Source organism: Callorhinus ursinus, unplaced genomic scaffold (assembly GCF_003265705.2).
Source record: "Callorhinus ursinus isolate GAN/ISIS: 27379988/994484 unplaced genomic scaffold, GSC_fseal_2.0 scaffold1, whole genome shotgun sequence".
Taxonomy (NCBI): Eukaryota; Metazoa; Chordata; class Mammalia; order Carnivora; family Otariidae; genus Callorhinus; species Callorhinus ursinus.
The window spans coordinates 64,404,459-64,428,449 of NW_027397063.1; the positions used below are offsets into that span (position 1 = coordinate 64,404,459).

At 50.5% G+C, this 23,991-nt stretch overlaps 1 long non-coding RNA gene across 1 annotated transcript in view; it reads left to right on the forward strand.

Annotated features, from left to right (window-relative positions):
• The window catches only part of LOC141373274 (uncharacterized), a 41,053-nt gene that overhangs the window by 12,038 nt on the left and 5,024 nt on the right, over window positions 1-23,991 (forward strand). Inside the window, exons 6-8 of the long non-coding RNA XR_012379062.1 lie at window positions 2,167-2,345; window positions 3,554-3,745; window positions 15,465-15,809. This is a non-coding gene — a long non-coding RNA (uncharacterized lncRNA). The remainder of the gene's footprint in view (window positions 1-2,166; window positions 2,346-3,553; window positions 3,746-15,464; window positions 15,810-23,991) is intronic.

A 23,991-nucleotide genomic window follows, 5' to 3' on the forward strand; every position in this document is an offset into this window, starting at 1 on the left:
GGGCTACCTCCAGAACCCCCAGGGGGCATATCCTCCCTCCCCGGCCTTGAAGTGGGGTTTCAGGCCCACGTCTGAGAAGTGCTGGCTGGCCACGTTGAGTCCAGGCGCTGTGGCCTGTCCTGGGAGCCTTCTGTCACCTGGGTCCACCTTCTGTCTCTCTGCAGAGCAGGCCTCTCTTTGCCCCCCCCCCCCCGGGGCCAAGCTTCTGCTCAGGCCCACCCACCACCTCCCATCTTCCCAAGATCCTTCCCATCTTCCAAGGATGCAGCTCTGCCACCTCCAGCCCTACTCTCTGAACACTTCCCTCTTTTTTTTTTTTTTTTAAAGATTTTATTTATTTATTTGACAGAGAGAGAGAGAGACAGACAGTGAGAGAGGGAACACAAGCAGGGGGAGTGGGGGAGGGAGAAGCAGGCTTCCCGCGGAGCAGGGAGCCCCGATGCAGGGCCTGGGATCATGACCCGAGCCGAAGGCAGATGCTTAACGACTGAGCCACCCAGGCGCCCCTGAACACCTCTGTCTTGGTGCGGGACACTAACCAGGTCTGCTTCACGTGTGCAGCTCCTGGAGACAGAGACCACAGATGCGTCCGTAGTCTCAGGGCCCCTTAGACACCAGCACAGGCCCCAAGTGCCTTGGCAGCCTGTTAGCTGGTCTATTGGTATATGGCATACCTTAAGAATGAAGCAATTATGTTTCCTTGTAATCATGTAAGTACATTTTGCATTATACTCCACATATGTTCATATTTCCTTTAATATAAAAATAATGTTTCTGCCTCTCCCTCTGGCTAACTCTTCAAGTCAAATGGAAATTCCAGATTTGCTTTCATTGGGCTCCTCCGTACCTGTAGAGGGGTACTGTAAAAAAAGTAGTTTGAGAAGTCAGGTGAGGGGTGAAGGGAGAGGTAGATGTCACCGAGGGTTCATTTGCTACTAAGAGATTTCTCTTTATCTAGTGATGGATTTTAACTTTAAAGCATGCATATGGTTGAGCGCCTGGGTGGCTCAGTCGGTTGAGCGTCTGCCTTCAGCTCAGGTCATGATCCCGGGGTCCTGAGATTGAGCCCCATGTCAGGCTCCCGGCTTGGTGGCAGGTCTGCTTCTCCCTCTCCCTCTGCCTGCCACTCCCCCTGCTTGTGCTCTCTCTCTTCTCTCTCTATCAAATAAAGAAATAGAATCTTTAAAAAAAGAATGCATATGGTTAAAAATTTCAAGCAGTACAGAAAGGTAGATCCTGAAAAGTCACTCTTCCATCTGTGGCCCCCAGCCTGCAGGCCCTATCTTGAGGGCAGGTGCTCTTACTCATCCCTTCTATACCAATCCGGGGACTGTTAATGAACAGTCAATGGCTGATAGCAGAAAGTGATGACCAATTGAAGGTAAACCGAGGCACCGTGAACCGCAGCCCCCAGCAATGTCCGTCTCAGGGCTAAGGCCGCCTCCATGCCATTTCTATTATTGTCTTTGGTTCAGGCCCCCTAAGGGTAAGTTTGCAAAGACCCCACGCTAGAGTGGAATTGGGGCATTTGTCACTGCCCTCTGCGGCTGCAGGTCTGTGCCCTCACAGGGAGCTGTGCTGTCATTGGGATTGTCTCTCCCAAAAAGTCGGCCGGCCGGAGGGAGGGGCACTACCCAAAGCTACATTGGGAAGAAAGGCAGGTGGGGGGAGGGGCAGGGGACGCCAGCCCCTGTGCGGTGATTACAGCAATGTGAGAGATGACAGTGAGGTTTCCGTGGGCTTTCTCGTCCCTCCCCACTCCTGCGCCTCAGAGGCTCACCTGAGAAGCGGCACTCTTGGCTACCTTTCCCGTGGGAATTCAGCGCAGCCAACAGAACCCCTGAACTCTGCTGGGCCACTGCCAGCAACCTTCGAGCCTTTCCCCCCCGCCGCTTACAGTGACATGATGTCATTTTTATTGAGGCAAGATTAGATTTTTTTCTGAGTTTTCTAAAGTGTGGTTCACATGATCTCTAGTACTTTTCCTATTGAGTGAAGACCACAGAGCTGCCAATTTCAATTTTCTTCAGCTTTTATCACTAGAAGAAGCTTAAAAGAAAAAAGGAAGGGGGAGAGTGGCTGAATGAAAATATTCCCCTTGGCCCCGGCTGTTAGTGTGAGGGTGGCGGGGGACACCCGCATCGCCCGCTCCCTTTGTGTGACTAGTGCAACAGGAAGATGTCAGAAGACTGGAGTCGGCCCTGGCTGCTGGACGACACACAATGTCCCCTAGCCCGAAGGGTCTTCCTGCCAGGAACCGGAAGAGAGGGAAGGCGCAACCTCGGGTCATTCACGGTCGTCAGGAGAGTAAAGGAGAAGATGCTGATCCTTTGGGAGACTATCGGGTAAAATAAACTCTAGGAGAAGTTTCCTCCTCTTAATTCTAATTTTACTAAGTCTCCTCTTGGGGGGCAAGATTTCCCGTTCATGCATTCATTCAGCAGATTTACTGAGATTCTACTAAGTGCCTGGCTCTGCTGCAGATATGGGGTGAATAAGGGAAAGTACATGCCATTCACTGTTATTTTTTTTTAAAGATTGATTATTTATTTATTTATTTGACAGAGAGAGAGAGAGAGAGAGAGAGAGAGAGCGAGAGAGCACAAACAGGAGGAACAGCAGAGGGAGAGGGAGAAGCAGGCTCCCCGCGGAGCAGGGAGCCCGACGCGGGGCTCGATCCCAGGACCCTGGGATCATGGCTGGAACCAAAGGCAGACACTTAACCGACTGAGCCACCCAGGCGCCCTGCCATTCACTGTTCTTTAAGGGAAATTAAAGAATGCCAATTTACATGGATCATGGTTTTTCAGGTGCCAACTCAGCCTTCAGAATGAGTTGGTGTGATGGAAAATCGTGAAAAACATGAGATCCAATCACATTTTTGGGGCATAAAATGAGAGAATGAGGTCTGGAAGAGTAAAAGACATGCCAAAAAAAATACATGTCTCGGGATGCCTGGGTGGCTCAGTCGGTTAAGTGTCTGCCTTCGGCTCAGGTCATGATCCCAGGGTCCTGGGATCAAGCCCCAAATTGGGCTCCTTGCTCAGTGGGGAGCCTGCTTCTCCCTCTGTCTGCTGTTCCCCCAGCTTGTGCTCTCTCTGACAAATAAATAATAAAAACTTAAAAAAAAAAAAAAAGAAAAGAAATACATGTTTCCCTGTTTCCCACTCCATAGGAGTCTTAGAGTAGAAACAACATTTACATGACATCACCGCTGATGAGCTGCGTTCAGATTCCTGCAGGTCTGTTCCTCGCCACAGCCTGTGAAGTAGGGCGGGGCAAAATTTACTACAGCTCTATACTGCACCTGGCATGTGGTAGGTGCTCAGTGAGGGTTTGTTGAATAAATTTTGAGTAAACCAATTTCCAGAGGTCAAACAGGCTCACAAGTAATCAAGAGACTGGTCCCAAGTCACTTGGGAGTAAGTGGCAGAGTCAAGACTTGAACTTAGAGGTCTTGAATTCACACATCAAAGCTCATCCATACTCAGTACTCCTAGAGGCACTGCCTCAGGAGAATTCTCTAAACTACTGGCCTTTCTTTGGCTGTCAGGTAGGTGACTCTGGAGGCAACCTCCTTGCAGGTTGCAGTGAGTCTTTGAAGAGTCGTTTCAAAAGGATGGAGGCCAAGGTGACTTCAGATGTGGACAAGACATCTCATGAGGAGACCCTACTTGGTTGGAATGTTCTCCCAGGGTTGACTTGGTTGTGCTGAGCAACGTGGGCATCAGGTGTTGTTCTTCAGGTATGGATTTCTAAGTGGTCCCAGTATGGGTAGGACTCTCCTTGTGGAAGTCTCTGCAGCTCTCCAACTCACTCTGTCTCTGTCATTTATGTGGAATAGAAGACGTGGGATTCAGAACAGACTTGGGCAGGAATTCTCCCCATTTGTGTCTTGTGAACCTTGATTTTTCTCCTTTGCCGAGGGAGAGAAGGACTGTGTTGGGAGTGAGGTAAGTCCCAGGTAGTTTAGAAGGCTTTGTCAGGGTGGCAGGGCTAGCAGCTACGCTATCACTGGGCTGGAAGAGACCCAGAACGGGATTGAGCCCCTTCTCCTGCCTCCAGAGGCTGGTGCTGGTTATGTCGCTGTAGAAATATGCAGTGTGAGGACAAGGAGGAGACTGCAGGAAAGGAGGTTCTGTCTGGATAAGAAAGGAGCCCAGAGGGTGAAATTTCATCTTTTTGTCTAATCTGTGCTAAGGGCCTGAGGTAGTACAGAGAGCTTTGTTCTAGAAGTCAGAGAAGAATCCGGGTTCTAGTCCTGCCTCTGCTGTAGACTTACGCTGTACGTCCCTGCAGATGGTATTCATTGCTGCCTCTCTGGGCCTCAGTTACCCCCTCAGTAGTTTAATGGATTTCAACCAATGCCTTGGGAGGTGTTTCCTCCCCAGGGAGTGCAGGGTCTGAATGTGGAGGTGATGCTGGGCAGGAGGGGCTCCTGTAAGCCCTCTGATCCTTCTACCAGAACGATCTGGCTTTTGCTCGTTCACACATTCCACGGTCTTCATACGATTTTGTTCAAAGAAAGTGTTCCATTGGTTTTGTGTTTAAGTTTGAAAACCACCAACTTAGAGACTCTCAGAAATCCTTTCCAACATGAAAATCATATGATTCTTCCCTTTTGCCTCCCTGACTTTTGGACTTTGTCTCCTCTACCCTGTGGCACGTTCTGCGTTAACCACTTATATCCTTGTTTTTCTCTTTCCAAAGGCTCCTCGCAAGCCAATTCCACTAATGATTGTGAGCATGTGGGGCCTGCTGCAGAGGCTGCCTGGGACAGGGCACCCAGTCCTCAAACTGCTCACACTGTGTGGTGGGCTGGGGATAGTCGAACCCAAAACTACAGAACTACACTGTGTCTTACTCCTCATGTTCTTCCCCCATAACTGGGACCTCGTCTTAAATCTCTCACCCACGGCCAGCACATGTAGGGCATGGAGTAGCTGCTTAGTAACCATCTGCTGAAAGGACTGATGAATGAATGGCTTGTTCCCCTCTTTGGGAAGAATCACAGATGTCCCCATAGCGAAGGGCCTTCCCAGGACCGACTGGAGCTCTGTGGATGCTGTGAGCTCCTCTTGGGGGTCATCCCCTGTTACGGGTTAAACCGTGTCCCCTTAGGAAAGATGTCGAAGGGCTAACCCCCAGTACTTCAGAATGTGACCGTATTTGGAAATATGGGTTGTTAGAGGTTTGCTGAAGGGAGGTTGTGGATGTAATTAGCTAAAATGAGGTCATGCTGGATAGAGTAGGGTGGGCCCTTAATCCACTACGGTGTCCTTACAAGAGAAGAAGACACACACAGACACACAGGGCGATGACAGTCATGTGATGATGTAGGCAGAGATGGGAGTGATGCACACAGAAGCCAAGCAGTGCTGAGGAATGCCAGTAGGCACCAGAAATGAGGAGAGGCAAGCCAGGATTCTCCCCTATAGATTTCAGAGGGAGCGTGGCTCTGTTGACTCCTTCATCTCAGACTTTCAGCACCCAGAACTGTGAGACAATACATTTCTGTTGTCTTTTTTTTTTTTAAGATTTTATTTATTTATTTGTCAGAGAGAGAGAGAGAGAAAGAGAGAGAGCGCACACAAGCAGGGGGAGCGGCAGAGGGAAAAGCAGACTCCCTGCTGAGCAAGGAGCCCGACGTGGGGCTCGATCCCGGGGCCCAATCCCAGGATCATGACCTGAGCTGAAGGCAGATGCTTCACCGACTGAGCCACCCAGGTGCCCCTACATTTCTGTTGTCTTAAGCCACCCAGTCTGTGGTACTTTGTGAGGGCAGCCCTAGGGAAGGAATACATCACCCTACCCCCAATGTTATGCTTAAAAGGAGAAATCTACAACCTCTTTTTCCTTTAAACTCTACGAAGTGTTCACGGGAAAATACGTTTGGCTTGAATTTACTGTTTTGAAGCATTAATTACAGACTCTCATCAAAATACTTCATGTATTTAAAGCTCTAAAGTCTTTGTATATTAGGTCATAGGTGTGCATATACTGGATAGTAAAATAGACAAATCAAAAAGCAAATGACTCCCCCCCACAACAAACCAAAAACTCCACTCCTAGCCCTCATCTCTTTTTTTTTTAAGGCAAATTTGCTGAGAATTGGCTGCTTCGTTTGACTTGAGAATTTGAACGCCAGTTGGGTCTGCAGATGAGTCTCGCTTTCCTCTCTAGGAGCTGGCCCCGCTTGTCTGGATTAAATGGGAGGCAGAATCACTGTTCAACCCTCTGCAGAAGGGATACTACTTGGTTCTGAATATTCTTCTTGAGTTTTGTTTCCCTGGCCATCTTCCTGGGGGGCAGGTGGCCAGCTCTGGCTTCTCCTGGGTGCCCTTGATCAAGCAAGCACAGCCCCTCCTCTGCCATCCCCAAGGAGATTCAGGAATTTGTAGGACCCACCTCACTTCGGGTTATTGAATAACTGGTGGGGCATCGAATGTCATGGCTAAGAAAACAAAGCTGCCTCCCTGTTGGGCCAAATGACCTCACAGCCCCAGCTGGTCTCATGGTCCTGGCTTGCTTGCGCTTCCCTCGGAGACACCTTCCGACAAGCCCCGCCTACATCGTACTGTTCTAAACACCTAACTGATGACTCTCACGGTGCTCCAGCCAATGACAGCAGTTTAAGGTTCTGACTAAGCCTCCGGCAGTCTTGCAGGAGGGCGAGGGGGCCTTTCTTTACAGCCTCAAGAACAGAAGATGGGAATTAGAAGGATTGAAAGGCTTACTGTATTTTAATTCAAAATCCACCATTAACCTCCCAACCTGGATTTCCAGCCCCCCCCCCCCCCCCCCCCGTAGGTGTGGAGAAGACCAAACCATCACCACCACCCCTCTCCCTCCCCCAGATCTGATCTGGCTGACCAGGGCTTTGCTGCAGGAAAGAGAAGTTTCTAGTGCCATTTGTCCAGCATAGGTACCACAGCACCAATAATGTGGGAATCTTTGAGCCACAGATCTGGTGGGGAAAACCATCTTCCCTGGGCTTCAGCAGATGACCGGGGGCTTCCTTTAGGTTGTATCTGCGGAACTGCTTTCAGTCGCTCCTGCTGCCTTCCCAGTCGGTGTCTCTGACAGATTACCACAAAGATCAGGAGAACGGGGAATGATCTCCAACAGCAAGTCGTGGTCTCCTCAAGTTTGGGTTGGAAGAACTAGGGGAAACTGAAGGGAAGGTAATTACTCTGTGGTGACATTAAATTCATGCATTGGCTCCCTCATTCATTCACTTATTCGCTCATTAATTGGACATTTTCTGAATTCGTTCATTACAGGCCATGCACTGTGTGATGTGTTGGGGAAATAAAGACCATGTCACAGTTAGTGATGCTAGTGTGACTTGTACCTGAGGAGAAGTCTGTCCAGGGGGCTGAGAAAGTTCTGGGGAAGAAGAGATCAACCAGTGGTCCGGGCGAAGTGGGGCTCTCTCTCCTGGGCTGAAGATTACCTGGAGGGCGCCTGGGTGGCTCAGATGGTTGAGCGTCTGCCTTCGGCTCGGGTCATGATCCCGGGGTCCTGGGATCGAGTCCCGCATCGGGCTCCCTGCTCCTTGGGAGCCTGCTTCTCCCTCTGCTTCTCTCTCTCTCTCTCCCTCTCTCTCTCTCCTCCTCTGTCTCTCATGAATAAATAAATAAAATCTTTAAAAAAAAAAAAAAAGATTACCTGGAGAGGAGCCTCCAAGGGGAGTGTCAGTCCTCCCCAGGCAGGCGGCGGCAGGGCAGGTAACAGAAACAGTTCACCCCAGTGGGCTCCTTGGAATTGTCCTGTGCCTTCCAACTTCCTTATATGAAGGCTTTCTTTAGAAAAGACAGGGAGAGACATCGGAAGAAAGCAGATTCCCAAACTTTTTTTAAAAGATTTTATTTATTTATTTAGAGCTAGTGCGTGCACCAGCTGGGGGGAGGGACAGAGGGAGAAGCAGGCTCCCCACTGAGCAAGCCCAGTGTGGGGCTCCATCCCAGGACCCTGGGATCATGACCCGAGCTGAAGGCAGACGCTTAACCAACTGAGCCACCCAGGTGCCCCAGATTCCCAAATGTTTTGAGACAAAATTGGTTATGGCACATAGGACCCAATCCTTGCATTTGACAAAAAGATGTCATAGACTGTCCTTTGGTCAACTCCAGGTCTCAGTTATAAATGAATTTATAAGTACATGGAGCTCTGGGCCTCTCGCGCAAGGTCAGACTTCCGTATTCGCTTGTCCGAGCACTGGCTCCAGATTGCATTGGAACCATGCTGTTTTATGTACTAGCCGGACACATCCTAAAGCAGACGTTCTCCAACTTAGCAAACATAGACTTTTATTAGATTTCATGAGTATTTACTGAGAACCAACTATGTGCTGGGTGCTGTGCCAACTTAGCACCTGAGAACACATTGCCAAATTGTTTATCAAAGGGTCATGCCAATTTTTATTTCCCTAGTATATGGGAGTAAATGAGTTTAATTCTCAATTATCTGCTATTTGTGTCTTGCCAAACACATGATCGAGAATGAATTTAGCCCTGTCCTTGTATCTGATAGACTCAACACAATGAAATAGGTTTGCATTTCATGAGTTTAGTTCCTTTACATTGAATTATAAATTAAGCCTGACCTTAGCTTTTCTTCTGTGTCATTACAAAACAAAAGAGGTCCTTTTTGCATCTTCTGCTAAACCATCATTGAGAACCCAGCCACTGGGCCACTCAATGTCCCTTGTATCAGGACATATTAACTCTTTCACTTCAGCCTTGGTTCCATTTGTGTATCAGATGATGATACCTTGGCTCTTGAGCTCAGAGTTTACCTTGGTGCATGTGGGAAGTAAAGGTCTCTGAAACCACCTCTTCTCCTCTTTTGGGGAGATTGAAAACAGGCTCAAGGACCACTAGCCAAAGACACATCATGTATCAGGGTAATTCATGAGGAGGTGAGTTCCAAAACTGCAGGTTCTCTTTAACCCCTGTATTGGGGAGTGAGGTGAGACTTCCAGCTTCTTCCCTGCGCTAGGCTTTGGGACCTGCCTGTTCGCCGAGGCAGACCCTGAGTGCACGTGTTTAAGCTACTGCAAGGAAAGGTTGTGAGCTTGCTTCTAGAAAGCTGGGAGAGTGGTAGCAGCAGGAGAATGGCAACCGTCCTGCTTGGTGGTGGCGGTGGTGGGCAGCGAGGGGTGAGTCCCTGTGCAGGGGGCTGAGGACAGAAGTCTGGGAGGGGGCAGGGAACAGGTGTGAGACCAAGGCGCAAAAGGCAGGGACTGCATCACGGTGCCCCCCGATTCAGTGACCACCTCCTGGTCAATGTGGTGCTTACCAATCTCATTAGCCACCCTCCTCCCCAGGAAGAGAGAGCTGGGAAAGCTCCACCCCAACCCTCCCCTTTTGTGAGCTGCAGCGTAGAAGTCCCTCCTCCGTAGCAGGGTGAAGAAGAGAAAATCAGGTTTATGCCCCAGGGTACCTAGCTGCGGCAGCCGGCTAACCTGGCTGTCTACCGTAATTGCACCTTTCTTTCCTCAGTGACGTTTGGGATTTCCCCCTCCATTTGTTTCTTGGGCGTCGCTATTTATAAGCATATTTGTTTTTTAATTGTAAGCAACCTAAATTTTTGTATGATATTACCTACAAGGGAATAACCAAATGGTTGGAGTTCTAAGGCTAACATGTGCAAGACAGAGTGAAGAAATCAAGACACTTTGGGGGTGAGGCCTTAAGAGCTGGGACTCCAGCAAGAACTTCAGTCAGCAGGACAGTTCTCTACAGGTGACAGGGCCTGAATTGGGTGTGACTGAGCCCAAGAGTCATTAGACCAAAGGCAGTGTTGGAGGTGGGAATAATCGTGAGTAGATATGAACAATTGTCATTCCTTTAGCCCTTTACAGTTTGTAAAGTATTTTAACATCCATTATACCCCTTAATCTTCACACCAAGCCCATGAGTGCCTATTATTATCATCCCCATTTTAGCCATGAGAAACTAGGCTCAGAGAGTTCCAATGGGGTGGATCTGGGACTCACACCTGGGTCTTCTGGCCCCAAATGTCATCTTTACCCCACCCTCTGTCCTACACTGTCTGGGCTGCGGGAGGGGACCAACCCAATTAAAAGGGAAGAAGTGCTCTAGAGAGCAATGGAAAATTGTGGTACTGAGTTAAGGCTGAGCCAGACTGAGGAGATCCAGTGCAGATTTCACGCAGAGGAAATAGGGAGCCGTTGAAGGCTTTTGGGCAGGAAAGTCACATGATACAAGTGGTAGGATCCATCAGTCCATAACTAGTGTTTACAGAGGCTTGGGAGGTGGAAAGAGGGAATATGGGAGTAGAGATGCTGGGAGGGGGTTTTAGGAAGAACCCTGGGTCTCCAGATTCTATTGTTAGTACCCAGGATGTTGCTGGCTTTTTTTCTTGGGATTCGCTACTGTGCCATGGATTTGGAGTTAACCACAACTGAATATTCCTTCCCTTTCATTCACTGTCTTTATTAATGAGCCAGTATCTTTGACGTTTCTCCCACATGATTTTCAGCATTTCTGCTTTACCCCACCTCAGGGCTCCCTCTAAGAAAAGCTTCGATTAAAGCCATGCACTGACATGATTTAGAATTGGAGCAAACATAGACTTTTATTAGATTTCATGAGTATTTACTGAGAACCAACTATGTGCTGGGTGCTGTGCCAAGTTCCTCCGTCTGGGAGGCGGAAGGAATGGGTTGCTGAGCAGCGTGTTCGGGTGCTCCCGGGCTCCAGGGGGAGAAGAGGCAGGGAGAGAGGGCATGGGGGAGGGGGGCAGGGAGGAGCTTAGACCGGGACACAAAGAATGCAGGAGAGGGCTACCAAGACTGGCTCCTTTTCACACCAGGAGGACCGGGATTAGGCACGGATCCACCTGCAGCCATGAATGTCCCACTCTGAGGTTGCCTTTGTCGGAGGATCAAAGGGTGTCTCGGAGCCGCCAACAGCCCCAGCCCCAGCTAACTGCTCCTTTCTGCTCTGCGGCTGGCCAGCCCTCTGAAACTGGCTGCTCCAGAATATCAAGTTGGGGAGTCTGTCTCCCCCCCCCACATATCTGCTCCCCTGGGGCTGCAGTAGAGAGCCCCACCCTCGAAGGGGAAGTCTGTGCTGCGAGGTGCAACAGGACACCTGAGTCCAGCGTCACTGTATGCCCTTGGGCAAGTTATTTCTTCTCTTTGGTTCCTTCCTCTTTCAGAACTGGAGCAGCTCCGGGAGCTCTAAAGATAGGATGGTGATTACTGTAGAATTGTAATGTGCGTGCGTGCGTGCGCGCACGCGTGTGTATGTGACTTGCTGTTTAATAGGGTGCTAAGACGGCAGGGGGGCTGGCCTTTCGGTCCCCCACCCCCACACGTGTGGCTCTCATTACTGTCAGGAGGCCTTAAGTCGGGCCCCATGGAGATGAGAACAGACCCCTTAATTAGGCACCGTTCCCAGAGCAAGAGAGGGAGTAGCCTGGGCCTGGCTGCCCTGGCGTCGCGGGGAGCCCAGCCTGCAGGGTTGAAGGGGGGTGGGAGGGGGAGGCGGAGGGCCGGGGCATCTGAAGGACTCAGCAGGTTTACACTTCGCTGACCCGATGGATGAATGGGGCCCTGTCCACCCACATGGGGGCCTGGAATCTTCAATTATGGCAATTACATCAACAGGTCGGAAGGGCAGCGCTTTCCACTGAAGAGGTTCAGGGCTTAAAAGAAAAATCTTAAAGCCACTGTTTTTTTCCCCCCCTCTTTCTTTCTTTCTTTTAAAGGGATTGGGTTGATGGAAGAAGACCCCCATCTGCAGTCTAATTGGGCTGTGGGGAGAAAACAAAGATGTGGCACATTTTGGGGGGTAAAATCTGGCTGGCACGTGTTCACCTGCTTCTGGACGCTCTTCTCTCAGCCGACTTTGTGTTAGAGTTCCCTGGGCACTTGTGTCTCCCCTGTCGCCTTCCTGAGCGAGGGACGGGCGCCTTCATCTCTGAAGCTTCCCGGCATGCAGTGCAGTGGGCGCCACTCAAGACAGCACCGAACTGGCCTCCAAGGGTTGGATTAGACCTTGGAGAAGTCATGTCGTCTCTCCGACCCTTGGCTTCCCTAGCTGTAAAATGGGCATAATGCTTTCTGTCCTTTCTCCTTCCTAAGCTTTTAAAGAAGACTCTAGTTCCTGCTCTGTACTAAAGCTAATTGGATGGGTTTTTTTCTCTCAGCTGCCGTGCTGCTAGGTAGGTGAGACTCAAGTGAGACTCTCGCACCAGCAGCATGGGCGTCACCTGGGAGCTTGTTAGAAATGCAGAATCTTGAGTTCTAGACAGACTGAATCTGCATGCGACCAAACTCCCCAGGAAATTCGTGGGCACATTACAGTTTGAGAAACCCAGCCTAGCCTAGACTGACTGAAGCTTGCATACAATAAACGTTAGTTGAGTGAGACTGAGCCTTGTGGCCTGGCCTTGCTCTCATCTATAAAATGGGGATGATGATATTTGTTCTTTCCCATAGGGGGGATGCTGGGAGAGCACATAAAGTACAGTTGACCCTGGAATAACATGGGTTTGAACAGCATGGTTCCGCGTATATGCAGATTTTTTTCTCAGTAGATACAGTACTGTACTGTAAATGTATTTTCTCTTCCTTGTGATTTTCTTTTTTTTTTTTTTTAAGATTTTATTTATTTATTTGACAGAGAGAGACACAGCGAGAGAGGGAACACAAGCAGGGGGAGTGGGAGAGGGAGAAGCAGGCTTCCCGCCGAGCAGGGAGCCCGATGTGGGGCTCGATCCCAGGACCCTGGGATCAAGACCTGAGCCGAAGGCAGACGCTTAACGACTGAGCCACCCAGGCGCCCCTCCTTGTGATTTTCTTAATAACATTTTCTTCCTTTAGCTTACTTTATTGTAAGAATACAGTATGTAACAGACATAACACACAGAATATGTGTAAATCGACCGTTTGTGTCATCGGTAAGGCTTCCAGTCAACAGTAAGACAGTAGTTAAGATTTGGGGGAGTCAAAAATTATACTCAGATTTTTGTCTTTGAGGGGAGGCAGTGCCCCGAACTCCTCCATTGTTCAAAGATCAACTGTACTTTGTAATTATAAAGGTATTTTCTCCTGTCACTCACTGGACCATTCAGTAAACATTTGCTGAGCAGCTTTTATAAGGCAGGCTTGAGATGCATACAATATTATTCCTGTTTAGAAAAAAATTTGCAGTCTCCTAAAAGTCTGATTTTCAAAGGAACTAAGTACAACAAAATGTGGTAAGTGCTATCAAATAGCTATGCTCAAAATAGGAGATGGTCAGAGTGGGCGATAATCAATTCTGATGGAAGTTCAGGGCTGGGTAGATGAGGAGAGGCTTCACCGAGGGGGTGGCATTGAGCTTGTGTGGGCATGAGCCAGGTGAGGGAAGAGAAGGGCCTTCTCGATGGAGGCTTGGAGGCATGAAAGAGGGTGGGGGATTTGGGGTGGCCTTTAGTCCTGAGGTCTAGCGAGAGTGACCGAAATGAGAGTGTATTTGCAGACAGTCCCATGACTTGATCGGTGACTATGGACAGGAGAGGTCCTGCTGCCTGTTTAGTTTCTTTGGGGCCCATCATCTGGTTTACTTTAGCTTCCAGGCCTGTGTTGGGGTTATCAGCCTGAAAGTTATAGTCCTGCCTACACTGTTAACTGCCTAAGAGGAAGACATCCTTTTTTGGTCTGTTTGTTTATTGGTTTTTCTTTTTATTCCTCATCTGCTCTGATAGGTGAGTAGAACACCAGTGTTCTACTTCTTAGGATTTTAACATAACATGGAGTAGTGGGGGATTAGAGGAGGAGTGGAATTAGCTTCCAGATATGTCATTTATTTTTACCACCCGGTTGGAAAGGCAAGTTGGCACCTAGGCTGAGAATTGAGATGTCAGCATGTTTAGGAAATGGCCGAAGCCCTCCTTCAGCTCCAGGGAGATGTGTCGCTGCCCTGCTCCCCTGCGACCATCCCACCATGTCTACCGGTCACAGTGGTCACAGGCTCAGGGCGCTGTGGCTCTCAGCCGGCCGGTGGGTGACAGGAGAGATAGCAGAAACTGATACATATGGGAGAGGTGGCTCTCATCCAAAGCAGGCAACCATGCCTCTGGGCTCTGCCTGGTCCCGGTGGGTGAGAGCAGAGGGGAGAGTGGGTGACACCATAGGGGTGTGGGCAGAGGTAGGCACAGCACAGAGCAGGCACGGGGTGTGATTTGAGTTCTCCTGAGGCTCAGGAGACTTGCAGTTTGACACGAGGCTTGAGCTCTCTTTGCTCGTCCAGGCCAGCAGTGTGCGTGCGCATGCTGTGCCCAAATACAGCTCCACGATGGAGGGGGACGGATCCCAGCTCTGGGGGCTCTGGCCACTCCTCAGTATGGCCAGAAAGTGGCTAGATGCTTGCTGGGCCTCCTTTTTGCTCAGTTCAAAGCTAAAGGCAAGGACTTTGTCTTGCTCGTATGGGATAGCGCCCTTGGGTGCTGAGTTAATATGTAACCAAACTTGCAGAAAGGTTTATCTGTTTGTCTCGGGCAAGGACATTTGGGCAAACGGCTTTCTGCACCACTGCCCCCGGCATTAGTGTTTATTCTCTTTGGGCTAGGGAAAGAGATAGAACCTTCCCGTATCACTGATCCCTTTTAGTTCTCTGTTGACATGTCCGTGGTGAACTTTTTAAAGAAAACGACCCCAGGGGCTTAATGCTCTGGGTGGAGCTTCACTGTAAGCTTGGGAAGCAGCACAATGCAGAGAAACTTTCTGAGGTGTGCAGCCAGGTAGGACTGGACTCTTGCACTTAAGAATTGTGAGACTTAGGAAAGTCCTTTACCGCCACATGCCTCAGTTTCCCCAGTGGTACCACAGGAGCGAACTGCTCTTCTTGCTGGATTGGGGGGGCGGGGCGCTGCGGCAAAGAACACGGCGCAGGGACAGCTGCCGTGCTGGGAATCTGGATGTGACCCAGCCCCCGCTGGTCTAGAGAAGGAGAATTGGAAGGCTTTCAGTTCATGTGGGGGCAAGCAAAGGAGCCCAGGGTCACCCTTGCGTCAGCCAGAAAAGGAAACTGTGGCCAGGAGCGCCCCACCCTGCGGGGGCCCCTGTGACCACCACACCTGTCCTCAGACCCACACAAACACCACAGAAGGGAGCCCCACCGCCCTCGGGCTTCCTGGTCTCACCCTCCACACCCACTCTCGCTCCGCCTGACCTGGCGTTTGCTCTTCCAGCTCCGGTTGCCTTGCCTTTTTGGATCTGACCCTTGCCAGGTCCTTGCTATCGCCTCAAACCCGCTCAAAAGTGACAGATCGAACCCGCAGGGCACGACCCCTGCCGCCTCTGGTGTGCACGCCTCCCTCCTCAGCGGGGCCAGGGGTTCGGTGCCTCCGAAGCAGCCTCCTCCTTCCTCCGGGTGCTGTGTTGGTTTCCGGGGGGCCGTTTCCTCCTGCCCTCGCTAGCTCTAAAATGTTTTATTTTTTTATAGGTGTGGGGAGCAGTCTTTGAGGATTTGGGGGATGAACACGCCACGGCCCGCTTCATCAAGAGTGGAAATCAGCGGGAGGAAAAAGGATGTCCTTAAAGTGACGTGAGGAAGTCTTCAGGTGAAGAAGCTCTCAGTCTTCGAAGGGCAGAGGGGAAATCCTGAGCAAGTTCCTGATATCAACAACCGGATCTACCTCCTCTGGACCCTGTAGAGATAAAACGTTTCTCTCTCTGCCCTGAGTCTCGGTTTCTTGTTTTGTAAAATGACGACAATAATGATTCCAATTTAGGCAACTTCATGGGTGGCTATGAGGACCCCAGCAGGTACTGGAGGTGGAAGTACTCGGTAAGCTCCGCAGCCCCAGGCACTTGACAGGGGCTGCCCACATCGGTTCTCAGCCCCGTTCTGGGTGGAGGCCTGAGCATCCTCAGCCGGGGCGTTCCTGCTTGTGCTAAGCAGCCCCCTGCCAAGGCCCCTGAGTTTCCGGGACTGGAAGACAGATGAATTCCACGTGATCCCTTTCCTCAGGCTTTTCTCCCAGATGGAGTGTGCCTTGTGGGTGGTGAGGAGGCTGGAGGAATTCGCAAGGGTGACTTTGCGGGAAGCCTCCAGATGGGATCTCCCGTGGCAAACATGCCTGAGTCGAGGACCCCAGCTCCCATGGGTCCCGCCCCCCCAGTTAAGAGGGGGCAGAGTGTGGCAGATGTGTGGGGGATGTGTGGGGCTGCATGTGTGACATGGCATCCCCACGTAGGCAGGGAAAAAAAGTCATAAAGGGCACGTCATTATTCTGATTTCATACATGAAGAAACCGAGGGTAAGAAGGGCCACGCTCCTCCTCCACAATTGCACGGCTCATAGAGGAAGATGTGGCATTTGAACTTGGGACAATCTGGCTGCAAAGCCTTTACTGGTTCCTTACATCACCCGTCTTGTGTGTAGTAATGGTCTCACAGGGTCAGTGGAAGAAGGATGGGAATGGTGCTGTGTAGTGGTAGAGGAGGGATCGCTTCCAGCTGGAGAAATCCAGGAAACCTTCCTTGAGGAGGTGACTTTTGCCTCCAGGGTTTGAGGAAGAGGCCAGCTTTGGACGTTCAGAGATGTTGTTTATTCTTTCTGTTCAGTTGTTCAGTTGCGCTGTGTGGGTGGCTTCTCACATGTGGTGAATCTTCATAAAATCTAGTTAGTTCACGGCCTCGGTGTAGTTCAGACTCTCCCCGCACAGGAGAAGTCCTGGAGAACTGGCGACGGGAGAGGAAGGCGCTCTGGACTGGGTTCGACCCAGGAGCTTTCCTGGAACAGGCCGTGGGGAGAGGTCTGATGCAGTGGGTCAATTAAGAACTGGATTTTATTGCAGATTTATTGCAGCCTTCCTTCCTCCCTCCCTCCCTCCCTCCCTCCCTCCCTCGCGTCCTGAGTGCCTGCTCTCCGCCTAGGGCAGTGCTGAGTGCTGGGAGTGGGGGAGGGGGGGCGGGAAGGGGAGTTGGGGGCCCACTCTAACACAGTTTGGGCCCCCTGGGAGTCCAGTGTTTAATGATGGGAGGGATAAGGTTGCAGGGCCCCAGGGTCCCAGCGTTTGCCTAGAAACTCAAGAAGCCCCCAGCGTGGGGCAGGGTGACCCCATTGAGGGGTGTGGGTAACTAGAGTAAAAGAAAATAAGCTGGCCATACAGATGCGGGGGAGGGGTGTTGGGGCGAGGGAGGAGGAGGGGGAGAAGCTTGCAGGGCAGCTGGAGGGGAAGGCCCAGGCCTGCCACTGAGAGGGCTGAGGGAGTCAGGAGCTGGGCAGCTGGCCCACCGGGGGCCGCCCCCCGCAGCTGGCCTTGCCTACGCTGTGCTCCAGCGAGCAGCCCACGCCAGAAGCCAGCGTTCATCCGCGCAGCAGAGCAGAACTTGGCTGCTTCACTGCTTTTCTTCTACCGCTCGCCGCCCACTCGGACAAAACTTGTAGAAACTCTGCCTATAGCAGAGGTGATTGGGTAAACCAAGACGGGAGACGCTGCAGGACATCCTTGCACGCCCTTCTGTCCCAGGTTTGTGGGCTGCGAGCAAAGGGCCTGAAGTTTCTCCATGCACGTGGGCCCGCCAGCCGCAGGTCCTCGAGCTCGAGGTCTCTGCCCGGTCACACCATCGAGGGGTCTCAGTTCTGGAAGGATCTGAGGGTAGCGAGGCCAGTGGTTGCTAGACTGACAGATGGTCACCTGGGAAGCTTTTAATAAAAGTAGCCATCGCCAGGCTCTGAGCCCAGACGTATGACTCAGTAGTTGGGGCCTGGGCCCTGTCTGGTTGTTGGTTCTGTAGGTCCCCCGCTCAGAGGGGTGGTCCCCGGGGGGCAGTGAGGCCCGGGCAGCACTTCCTTGCTCTTGGCAACCGGCCTTTTCTTGTGAATTTATCGTTCTCATTTAGGGAATGGCTCTACAAAACCTGCTGAGAGGACCAACACTATTGTGCTCCTGAATGCAGGGCTGACCAGCCAGGAGAGGGGTTCTGGGCTGGCTCTGTTCCATTTCATCGGGGAGAAGGAGCCCTTCCCTGGGGTGGGGGAGCATTTTCTGTGCCAGCCACAGTTGCCTCGAGATGCTTCCCCTAAGCTGTGGGGAGAGCTGGTCAGCCAGAAACGTCCTCACCAGGGCTCGGGCCTGGCTGAGAGGAGGGTGCATGGAGCAGCACTGCTGACCCCCCCCCCCCCCCCCCGCCGCCGATGTACACCCATCGCACCCCTGCCTCCCCCCCAACCCCCGGCCTGGCTGAAGAGCAGGTTGTCTTCTGGAGGAACTGGGGCCTTGGGCATTTCTCTGGGAAAACACTTTAGTTTTCATTTCTAAAGCCCGAGAAGTGCTCAGCAAGAAGATAGTAATGATTTTACTCCCCGTGCCCAGGATGTCCTCACGCAGGCTTTCACACGCTCCTCATAGCTGCCCCGGGAGGAGAGAGGACAGGGGCCATCTTCCCATGCTGAGCCCAGAAAGGGATGGGCTTCTGAAGTGTTTAGTCCTGAAGGGCCATGGTGCATGTTAGTTAGGTACTGTCACCTTGTTGAGAAAGAAAGTGAGAGAGAGAGAGGAAACAACTGACAAAGCAAATGGGGTAAAATGTTAACAATAGTGAATCAGCTGGGTCAAAAACATATGCATGTTTTTATATTAATTTTATTTTTACACTTTTTTGAAATTTGAAATTTCTTTTTTAAGATTTTATTTATTTATTTGAGAGAGAGACAGAGAGATATAGCAGGAGCAGAGGGGAAAGGGAGAAGCAGGCTCCCCTGCTGAGCAGGGAGCCCAATGACATGGGGCGCGATCCCAGGACTCTGAGATCATGACTTGAGCCGAAGACGGAAGCTTAACCAACTGAGCCACCCAAGCTTAAATCTACTTTCAAATAAAAAAAAACGTCTGGGGCGCCTGGGTGGTTCAGTTGGTTGAGAGTCTGCCTTTGGCTCAGGTCATGATCTCGAGGTCCTGGGATCGAGCCCCACATTGGGCTCCCTGCTCAGCGGGGAGTTTGCTTCTCCCTTTTGCTCTCCCTCTGTGCTCTCCCTCTCTCTCTCAAATAAAAAAAAAAAAAAACTTAAAAAATTTGTTTTCAAATAAAAAACTGCTTTAAAAAGGGGATGTGGTTTATTCAAGGACATAGCAAGTTGATAGTGGGGACCTTCTGCATGTAAGGCTCACTTGTCACGTCTTATTATCTCTGGATTTATTTATTTCTTTGACTTGGCTGAAATGCCAGTTCTCGAGTGAGCCTTCCCTGGCCTCCCAGACGAGATCATGGGCCCCGATTTCATGTACTTTTCCTTCCACTTATCACCAACAGTTAAGAGTGAATTATTTTGAATTTCATGCCTGTTTCTGCAGCAGGACTGTAAGCTTCTTGAGGGCAGGATCTCATTTGCCTTGTCCCTGCTGTATCCCAAAGGTCTAGTGCTGTCACTGGAAGTAGTAGATGCCCAACTCATACTTGTTAAGAGCGTCAACGAATGAGTGAGTGAATGCCAGAACATGGCCCAGATGTGCACAGGCAGACACACACCCGTGCGACCGTGCTCATGCTCTGCTCTCTTCGTTCCATTGCTCTGTATCATATGCAGGCTGGAGATGCCAGGATTATAGGGCAGCTGGTGGGGTGGCATCATGCCTCTGGAAATGACATCTGGGAATGAATGACATCCTTTGGGAAGACAGGATGACGCTCCTTCCCAGCCAGCACCTCCCTCCCCTCTGCACCTCAAACCCAGAGGCTCTTGTGGCGGGGGGTGGGTGGGGGGGGGGAGATGATGATGCTCTCGTAGCAGGTGGTGGAGGGATCCCAGAGACAGCAGGCTCCAAGAGGGGGGCAGGGATGCAGGGTGGAAACCGCTGCCTTTCTGGAAACAAAAGAGCCCTTTAAAGTCACTTGATACCATGTCTTCCTGCCCTGGGCCTCTGCCAAGCCTCCCTCTTCCTATTGTGGAGCGGCAGGAACAACAGGGACCTGAATTTGCTCCTGCCCGTGCTCTGCCACGAGGAGCGGGGACCAGTGCTGTGCCCAAAGGGCGCGCATTAACTGAAGAGTTTTGATTTTCGATTTTGAATGAGTATACATCCCCATGTTTCAAAATTCCAAAGTGTTAAGATACACATGCAGTGAGCACCCCGCGGCCCTCTCTGCCCTCCATCCATGCAGTACCGGAGGTTTTAGTTCTTAGGAACCCTTCTAGAGATAGTTTGTGCGCAGACAAGCAAATACACAGATTCCCCCAGGGGCGGAGTTCCACATACACTGTTTCCATTTTGCCCTTTGCCCTTACTGATAGATCTTTTCTCTTTCTCGGTTACATAATATTCCACGGTGTCAGTGTACTGGGGAAAGTGTGTGGCGGACTTCCCCAGCCAAGCTGTGGGCACGAATCCCACACTTTTCTTCCTGGATTGTATTGACTATTGAGGAGTGATGGAGGGTTACAGAGGAGAGGGACCTTACTCCTTGTGCTGCCCAGGATAGTAACCACTGGCCATGGGTGGCTATCAGACATTTGAAATATGGCCAGCCCGACTGGGATGTACTGTAAATGTCAAATGTTCCCTGGATTTGGAACATTTAATTTTTAAAATGTCAAATATCTTATTAATTAATGCATGTTTATATTTATTACAAGCTGAAATTATGATTTTTGGATATATTGGTTAAGTAAAATATATCATTAAAATAAATGACACTTAAAAAAAACTTTTAACAATGTGGCTAATAGCAAATATAAATGATATATGTGGCTCGCATTCATCTGTGGCCAGCATGTTTCTAATGGGCGATGCTTCCTTGGAGACTTGGAGCCCAGGGAGGGAGCTGGGGTGGGAAGGAGCTAAGTAGATCAGAAGGGGAGAAAGCAAAGGAAATGAAGCAGGTTTAGCTGGCAGCAACCTGTTGAAAGCTCCTGGGCTGGGGGTCAGGAGACTGGGTTCTCCCCTGTCTCGATGTGACTTTCTGGGGGACCCCTGCTCGGTCTCCGTTTCCTTCTGTGTGCAAGATGATGGCTAGGATTTGAGAATGTTGCCTCTCTTCTCTGTCCCTAGAGTGAGGACAGTGCCCAACACAGAGTGGGTGCTTGCTGAATGAATGAATGATTGAATGAATGAGAATAGAAAGTGGAATGGAAAATTTGAGTTTTCCTTTCTAGGTTAAGTATTAGACTCATCAAAGAATCAGGCCCTGAAGTCCCCTAGAGATTGCAGGATGCCCTGGACTATGAAGCCAAGACTCAGAATTAGGGGAGTGACTTGCCCCAGGTCTCTCTCTGGGGTGTTAATGGCAGAACCAGGCCCACAAGCAACGAAACTTCCTGAAAACAGGTTCTGTTATGAATTAGTATCTGCTCTTGGGAATGTCTGCTGCAAACGCAGGTTGGCCCTGGCACCCCTCTTCCTTCCCCTCTACCCATTTTCAGGGTGTGGGATGACACATCCTACTGCTGTGAGGCAGAAGGCCCGAGGGAGAGTGGGGTCAAGAGGAACCCACTCAGAACCAAGGGCTAAGCATTTCCAATACCCTTGGGCCAGAAGGGCCTTGCTCCAGTGCGAATCCCCGGGCGGAGGCCCTGCCACCTCCCTGGCCCCCTGGCCTGGCCTGGAGTAGGGGGGCAGTCCAGCCTCCCAGCGGGTAGGAGCCAGGAGGCTGCTATCAGCCGGGAAGCAGCCTCTAAATCATTCCTGCTCGGGTGGGAGGGGTCGGCGAGGGGATTTTCAGAGATTATATTGAAAGAATTACAATGGTGAGGGAAAGGAGCCGAGTTCCCACAGAGTGTCCGGTCACTCCTGTGGGGGGCTGTGGGAGCCGGGCCCCGCTGCTTCTTTCTCTCTGGGCAGCACACACAGTTTTTAATAATTAAGTAACTTTAATTGTCCTGGGAAAGCCGAGCTCGCCTTGGGGCACGCTGCACAAACTCATAATTAATGTTACCAAGAGAGATTAGCAAAGGAGAACTGAGAAATGATTCACTTTTTTAAAAAGCGCCTCACTGTTAAGCCTTATTATCCTAAGTTTAGAACCTCATTTATCTGCTTTGAGGGGGAAAAAAAAAAGACCCGAGACCCAGAAACTAATGCACGTGAAGTTAAAACTCCATGTGTTTGTAATCTCATTTAAAATCATCAGATGGGAAAACGTGGCCATTCATTGATTCCATTCTGGTGACTGAGGGAAAATTTAAGACAGAGGAATATAGTTGGTAAATAATAATGCTCTAATACAGACTCAAGCTTTTTACTGCTATCCATGTTGCTTAGAAATCATTGCATTTTAGGATTTTTTGCAACGGTTTTTTTCTCTCTGGCTCTCTATGGATGACATCCCAAATTCTGTGTAATGGTCAATGATGAGTCATATGCAGTGATACCTGGGGGCCTGTCGGTGTTTGGTACATATTTGATGAATTAATGAACGAGTGAGCACATTCATGCAAGGTGGGGGGACTCCAAAAAGGAAAGCTCTGCCCTTGCACAGACATGCCCAGTCCATAAGAAGGGCAAGCCCAGCCCGTGCCTGGGGCCAATGGAGTCTGCGGTGCTGACACAAGAGGAGAATAGAGAGAGAAAGAGGGGGGAGTAAGGTAGCAAGGATACAGCTGGGGGAGGGGAAAGGGGGAGAGAAGCCGTGAAACTCAGGAGTGGGTAGAAGCACTGAGGGCATAGGGTGCAGCCAAGCACAGAAATCAGGCCTCCGGTGGCCCTTATGCATAATTAGTAGCCGTAAATAGGACCTGATCTGTGGCCTTAAACGAGCGAGTGTGCTTCCGTACGAGGTGCTCATGTCTCCACAGCACTGCCCTGCTTTCTTCTTTCATTCAGACCACAAATCTTTGTACCCTAAATGATGGGTGTCCCACTCGTTCCAAGCACCATTTTACATGGATGTGGATGGAAACAACTGGAACGTCGGTGGGAGACCTTGGCTCTAAACCTAGATATAGGATTCTCTTCTTTCCCCTGAGCCTCAGTTTCCCCATCCACAAGATGGGAGCCATATGTGGGCTCTCCTGAGGCTTTACCGATGGTGTGGATGGCAGCTCCTTGGCAGGCGAGAAGATGATACTGGCAGTCCCTGGAACCACTTTTGCAGGTAACTGTGGGGGAGTTTTTGTGATGTGCGCTTCTTTCCTTCTTTGTCTCCACAGCCTCGGTCCTAACCCAGACGTCTCTTCTCACCACAGCCCCACCAGATCCGGCTCAGACGGCCCCTGCTGCCTCATCCTGGAGTGGAAGCTGGGAGGGGATTAGCTTCATGCAGCCACCTGCGAGGGCACTTTTCCTGAGAGCTTTGCTGTCCCCTGAATGTCACTTAATCCCAGGAGGGGCTGGTGGGTAAATAAGGAGGTGGTGGCCAATTCAGCTCAAGGTGTGACTCCTCTCAAGGTCTCTACCTGTGACCAGACAACTTACAAAGAAGGAAAGCTTTTAAGACTTGAAGGGATGAAGCCATTCTCTTCCTGGGGCTGTCCCTTTGTGACCTCAGGCAAATTGTGTCGGAGCCTTTGTTGCTTGAGGGGAAAGGGTAGAAGGGGCATCAGGGAGGCTCCCGTAGAACTTTTCCTGAACATGTAGAAACTGAGGCACTGAGCCCTGAGGTGCCAGAGGCTGGGAAGAGCATTCAGACCTGTAGGTGGAGAGGTGGGGTCCAGGGGAATCGGGGCTTGCCATCGTCCCTCAACCTGTTCTATATGTTAGATATTAGGAAGTGCTTTTCCATCCGTGAGCACATTTGATCTGCACGAAAATTCCAGGGAGGAGATCTCTGCTATTTTGCGGATGAGGAAACTGAGGTTTCTGAGATTTTAGTTGACCAAGGACTTGAACCCAGGTTCTTAGACTCTATCACTCTGCCCAACGAGAGGCGGCCTATCATAATCCTGATGCTTCCTTCTGGCTCTTAAGTGCTGTGATCTATGTTCCTTGTCTTTTCCAAAATGTGATGCCATATATTTAATTATTGCCTTGGAGCTCAGACAAAATTTTTTTTTAATTCACTCATCTTCTAATCATCAATCCATTGTTTAT